At 40.3% G+C, this 7,175-nt stretch overlaps 1 pseudogene; it reads right to left on the bottom strand.

Annotated features, from left to right (window-relative positions):
* Positions 1–4,895: 4,895 nt before the first annotated feature.
* On the bottom strand, positions 4,896–6,923 carry LOC139106412 (uncharacterized; annotated as a pseudogene).
* Positions 6,924–7,175: the final 252 nt, after the last annotated feature.

Here is a 7,175-nt window from a genome sequence, read left to right as displayed (position 1 = left end):
AGTCGCGGACGCACTTTCGCGACAAAATTACGTCGGAAGTACCACTCAACCGAAATGCCCATGGTATAAGAAAATGTGGCAGAAAGCTCACGAACAGCCACACGAAACACCCGACCTTCGCGTTATTAACAGGAAATTATACCGCCACGTACTACACCGATTAGATTTTAAAGACGCCCCTGCAGACACGCAATGGAAAAAATGCGTACCCGCGGAAAACCGCCTATCTTTGCTACAAAAATATCACGACGAACCAACCGCCGGACACATGGGAACCGCGAAAACTATAACGCGAATCGCGCAACACTATTATTGGCCGGGCATGTTCCGCGACATAGCAAAATACGTACGAAACTGCCCAAGCTGTTTAGCACACAAAGTGGAGCAAAATAAACCGGCCGGCACGTTACATAGCACAGCAATCGAAAGACCGGGACAACAAATATCGATCGATTTGGTAGGACCGCTCCCGCGATCAAAAACGGGCCACATGTGGCTACTAAACATGCAAGATAGGTTCACTAAATGGATCGAAATGCGAGCCCTCCGCCGTGCAACAGCAGACGAAGTTAAAAAACATTTACGGGAAGCAATAATATTGCGGCACGGTTGCCCGGAGGAAATACTATCCGACAACGGAACACAATTCAAAGCGGAAAAATTGACAAATATGCTTCGCGAGTTAGGAATTCAGCATCGCCTCGCACCGGCGTACGCTCCCCAATGCAATCCGGTAGAACGCGCGAACCGTACAATTAAAACGATGATAGCACAGTACGTCAAACAGAAACACCAGACATGGGACGAATATTTAGCCGAACTCCAGTTCGCTTTCAATACAGCGATAAGCGAAGCGACGGGTTACACCCCCGCATTTTTAACACACGGCCGCGAATTACGACGACCAGAAGAACCGCGCGGATATACCGTGAAACCGAGCGACCGAAAAAAGCAACTTGAAGAAGCGTTCGAACTGGTAAAAATCAACCTGGCACGCGCATTTCAACACCAGGAGAAACATTATAATCTACGGAGACGCGAATGGAGACCGACCGTCGGGGACATCGTGTGGAAGAAAGATCGGCCCCTCTCAAATAAAGCAGCCGCATTCAACGCAAAACTTGCCCCGAAGTTCATCGGCCCGCTCGAAATTCGCCGGATAATATCACCGGTAATCGTGGACCTAAGGAGCAAACGCGAGAAATGGCACCGACACATACACGTAAAAGATTTGAAACTCGGTACCAACGAACTTACCGAACACGAAGAGTCACCAGAATAAACACTAACGAAAATACGAAACAGGCTAATGACAAAATAAAGCCACGGTACATAAGCAGCAAAGGACCAGCGCGAGCAATCAGTCGAGTTTAAGCCATGGAGCGAGATATTCTCCAAGAAATAAACGCGATACTCGGAGAAGGCTACGATCCGGCCGCAGCAGCTATCAGCGAGGACTGGGTCCGGGTCTATCGAGGATCGCCAGAGAAGCCGCCCGTACCTACGAGCACAGCCGAGAAAAAAGTGCAAGGGAGACCAGCGGTACCACGCATCGGAACCATTGTGCAACGTTCCGATGCGATGAACGCACGGAAAAGAGCGTGGATGCTGGAACCACCGCCGCCACCGCCGCCACCGCCAAAGAAACCGACCTCCACGCCCGAACCATCCACCCGTCCAACGCTGGAGCCGCTGAGAGTCATGGGACCGCTGCCACCACCGCCAATTCCAGTGGAAGTAGAACCTGGAATAGTCGTAGACGTGCCACACTTTGCCGTGCACGTCTCACGACAATACAAGCCACGTCTGGGTCATCGCCGGTGGCATCTCAGGTTCAACGGAGCGGGACTCCTGCGGTCGTGCAAAGAGAAAACGCAACGCAGATGAAGTGCCTCGAATTCAGGCACTAATCCGAAGAGGGGGGTGATGTAACGATGCACCCCGACGGTGCATCATTTCCGGCCGACGACCCGCCGATGCCGCCGAACCGACCAACCGTCAGGCGAGGAGAATAAAAACGCGGCGTGCCGTAAGTGCATTCGAAAGTAACGAACGAGCCGCTCCGCAACTAAGTTCCGCGCGCGAGGGAGCCGACGGCACCGCGGCTCCTCGTTCCGAAACACGCCGCGACAAAAAACATAGCGCCGCAAACGATAAGCGTCCTACCGCGAACCCCGGCGCCTACCTTTTTTTCATATAAAAAGACGACGCCGAAGCGGTAAAGACACCGTTCCTAACCGTTCGCTTCCGAGCGAACATCGACTCCGATCCGAGCGTAAATTGTCACGGGGTAGAGCACACTCTGCCTCGACCAGGGACTCCTGGTGCTCATATCAGCCCGCACCGTAGTTACGCAGTCTCCGGCTCGAGGGGTAGAGTTCACTCTGCCTCCACCGAGTATTCTCGGTCCCAGGGGAAGGCGTGCTACCGTACGGCACCTTCACGATACTCTCGCGCCGTCGAGAACAACGGGGTGGAGATCTCTCCGCCTCGACCGAGTTATCTCGGTAAATCGACACCATACAGGCACTACCCTCTTCTCGACCCCTCATTACCTCGCGTATTCGTCCGTCAAAAACCTTCCGCGTTAATCATATAATTGTTCCGCGACGCCGTTACGAATTTCGGTTGACGATCCGCGTAAACACCGCGCTTCATCTCACTCACGCCGCTTGCGCCGACGTCGCTCTCACTCGACGGGGTGAGCGACCGACCGTGTATTATCGCGCGAATAATAACTGTAAACGTGTAGCCGTCAACCGCGTCAGCGATCTTTGTAAATTGTATCCGACCGTCGTCACGAGACAATTCTCACTTGTATATATTTCTTTCTTTCTAATAAATTCAGTTTATTATTTCTTTCAAATCTCGAGTGCATCTAACGACCCTCTCACGCGAATTCTGGCATTCCGACGAGCGCTCCGGGACCGGCTCGCTAGAGCGATATTCGGTGTCCGCGACAAAACGGGTCGTTTCATAATAATTGAATATCTATATTTAATAATTACAGATGGAGCAAAGGCCACAGAAAGCCCGGCAAATGATAGTTTGGATGAACTTTTAATTCGTGCAGTGAAGACTAGAAAAGCGCTGTACGATTTTAGATTACCTGCAGCAACCAGAACTAATTTACGAAAAAACTCTTTATGGAAAGAAGTTTCTAATCTTTTAGGAGGTATTGTACAAATATTTAATACACATTATGTGTAGATATTTTATATGTTACAAATGTATTATTAATTTAATAATTGAATTTTTTAGGAGCTCTTAATCCCGAAGAAGCAAAAGCTCGTTGAAAATATTTGAGGGACAATTATCTGAAATCACGCAAAAAGATGAAAAGCTACATTCCTAGTGGGTCAGACTCTGCAGCTGTTAACGTAAAAAAAACGAAATTTAGATTTTATGATATGATGGCGTTTTTAAGCGATGTTTTGGAAACACGGCAGTAAGTTCTTTTTTATATATAAACTTTTATATCTTTGTTGTAATGTTAAAATGTTAATGATAAAATTTTCTTTCAGGACTGTGAGTTCATTGTCAGATTTGACAAACGTGAATTATGAAACGCCACATGAAGAAAATGCAGATCTTTTTCAATCACGTATTACAATTCAGGAATCATTTCAGGAATCAATGTTAAGTTCAACTATTCAAGAAATTTCCACAAGCAGCAGTTCTTCACAAAATATCAATGAGACATCTAAAATACCAGTTAAAAATACAAGTAGATACTTAACTAAATATATTTACATTACTATTACATTACTAAATATAATACAATAAAAGTTTTGCACATAGTAAAATACGTGTCGCTAACAAAAACATTACTTATCATTCTTTTACAACGATTCCGCCGAGCCGAGCCAAATGATGATGAACCCGAATGGCCGAGCCGAGAATCGAAAAGTAAGTCTTTCTGATTTATTCCATTACAAAATGTCTAATATATTATTTGAAAATTATTTTTACAGCGATCATTGTATTATATACATTTTATACAAATAATTATGTTTCAGAAAATAAAAGTGAAGGGCAGTTAGAAGCAGCTCTTTTAAAAGCCCTGGAAGTACTACCACCTGCACAGACCATTGATCCGCCACACACTTTCTTGTTACATTTGGGAAAGATGATGCAGAAGTTGCCTCTTCTCGAGAGAATGCGGGTAGAAATAGATATTTTTAAATTGGTTGCGGATAAATTAGAAAGTTGCAGTAACTACTAGTACTAAGTAAAAAGTTTTGCATTTATTATTATGAAGTATATAGTATTAAGTTTATTATTGTTTATATTTTAATTATACCTTTATTGAACGTTCGTTCAATATTTTCGTTTCTAATGTTTCTTCTTCTGAACATCCGGGTTGGCAAACGAGAAGACCTTTTTCCATTTGTTGAATATACTCGTTGCATGTAGAATAACTAAAATAAAAGATTTTTAATTTAGAAATATTGCTTACTTGTTTAAAACAGAGTTAATATTAAACTTGAAATTATTCATACTGAGTGTTTAACGCTTTTTCTTTAGCTTGAAGAAGGCCTTGACTTGGTATAAGATCCCCAATACCGAGAGAAATTTCTTTCTCAAAATAAAAATAATTTGTTATTCTGGTTAAACGCCACATGGCTGTAATAGCAACATCCTCACCCCAGTCACGTAATAAAACGTAAATTAATAATAATAATAATTTAATAATAATAATAATAATAATAATTTAATAATTAAATTAGAAATAATTTATCGCTAGCAAAACTAATGCTTCTGCTCTAGCTTCTTCAGTTTGCGTCGCTGCTATAAATAATAATAACATAGTGATATTACAGTGATAATATAGTGATAATATAGTGATGTATAAGAAATTAATAAAATACTCACATAAGTAACGTAAAACTCGATTAAAAGTCATTTTGCAATACTTTTTCCCATTACCAGGGCAATGCTCCTGCGTTCTCAAAATATGTAGCAAAGTAATTTCGGATTTGATAAGCAGAATTATCTTTGTTCCTTAAAACAAATGGACGAGTGTTCTCTTGCAAAGCGCCATTTACAATTTGATCCTCAGTAGTAACATGCGTATAACGTCTGTAGTGATTTGACAATTTGTTTTCGTTTAAAATAATAAAGTTATGTAAGCAAACAGTTGCCTGAATAATTTTCTCTGCTGTGGAGACGGATGCTATTATGGCTCGACGATAGATTCGCCATTTTGCTGCCAATATACCGAACGCACTTTCAATTACTCTCCGTGCTCGACTGAGACGATAGTTGAATACCTGTATAAATATAAATATTAATAAGTACATAAATATTTAAAAATACAATAATACATGCATGTAAGAGTTCAAAATATCTGTTTTTCACGTCTTTAATACCTTTTTTTGACGGTTTAAATGTTTGCTTCGTGGATATGGCCGCATCATATAATTTGTTAGAGCAAATGCTTCATCCGCAACTAGTACAAATGGTATTGTTGGACCAGATATTTCAATTGATTTCGGCTCTGGTAAATTGAGATCTTTGTTTTCAAATCGCTGACCGAAAATTGAATTTGAAAAGATTCCGTCATCGCTCTGTCGTCCTTCTGCACCGATATCTACTAGTGTAAAACAATAATCAGCATCACAAACCGCTAATAAATTAATGCTGTGATGTCCTTTGTAGTTGTAAAAAGTTGAGCCACTGTGGGGAGGTGACTGAAATAAAAAACAATTAAATTATTTACATATTATACAATAACTATAAATATTAAGTATATTATATTTAAACTCACTTGAATTTGTACGTGTTTCCCGTCTATCGCACCTATACAGTGTGAAAAATTCCACTTTATTGCAAAATTATTTGCAATTTTCAGCCAGTTTTCTTCTTTTACATCAGGAAAAACTAATTTCTGTAAAGTGTTCCACAATTCTTCGCACGTCTCCGAAATAATTTTTGATACTGTGCATACTGCGACTCGAAAAGAATAAGATATCGAAGTCATACTATCACCAGATGCTAGGTAACGTAGGCATATTAGAAGCCTAGTACGACTTGATATTGGATCTCGAATACAATATTGTTTTTCTATGTGTGGTCCAACAATACTAAGTAATAACTCAAAGGTTTCTGGATACATTCTACAATAATTGTAGAACATTTCAGGATCATTAAATGTCATTTCTTTGACCAGATTATCGCTGGAACCTTGTAAAAATCTTTGTCTCACTGTAAAAATTGGGCGTACCCATGTTCTGCGAGAATGTTTTTATTTTTTTAATAACTTCCATAATGTTATTAAAATTATTAATTGACGTCTGTCAACTTGTTTATAACATATTTCCTTTCTGCACATTCTCAATCGTTTCCATATTAAAAATAATATCGTGCTGGATATTACTGAATCCATTGTTGATATTGAAGTACGCTTCGTATACCTGTTAAAATGTACCAAATTAATATTGTATCAGTAACGTTGATAACAAAGAGCAATTTAAGAGATTACTCATCTTGAATGACAACGCTACCGCTTAAAGAATTTTCTATCAGCACTTCGCCATGTTCGCTCTCTTCAATGAGATAATAAACACTGCTCACACATTCCGTTCACATACACAACTGTACAGAATTCTTCTTTTACATGGAGCGTATTTTGCGCACGCGTAACTTTATGGGACCCAGTCAAAAATTTCTTTAACATTTCTCTAACAGAAACTCTAAGCAGCTATTGGCTGTAATAATTCCGCCGCATACGCTTTATAGACAAAGTACGCTCCATGTAAAAGTAGGGTCTTAAAACAGCGCAACGAATTTTAAAAGTTACCAGATACACAGGCTACGTTTAACGCACGTTACGCTCCATGTAACGGCAGCCTAACACACCAAAAATTCTGGTTATTTTTCCGTTGCTAGTAGAACATTTTAAAGAAGATACAAGCTTTTTATTTAAAATAACTAGCGTAAATAATAATATTTTTTATATTTAATACCTGTATTAAAAGTATGACATATTTAAAGTTTATATTATATTATTACAGGTAGACACAGCAGATACAAATGTGTTGTCAATTCCAAATTTAAATTATCTTGTCTTAATTATCGGAGGAACCTCACTTTATGATACTAATGCTATATGCACTGTTGTCTTCGAAAAAAACACATTAATATTTTGCGACGACGTTTCGCAAGGAACTTTG

The sequence above is a fragment of the Cardiocondyla obscurior genome, linkage group LG11 (genome assembly GCF_019399895.1).
Source record: "Cardiocondyla obscurior isolate alpha-2009 linkage group LG11, Cobs3.1, whole genome shotgun sequence".
NCBI lineage: Eukaryota > Metazoa > Arthropoda > Insecta > Hymenoptera > Formicidae > Cardiocondyla > Cardiocondyla obscurior.
The sequence above is the reverse complement of the archived record's forward strand: the minus strand, read 5'-3'. Positions and strand labels throughout refer to the sequence as shown.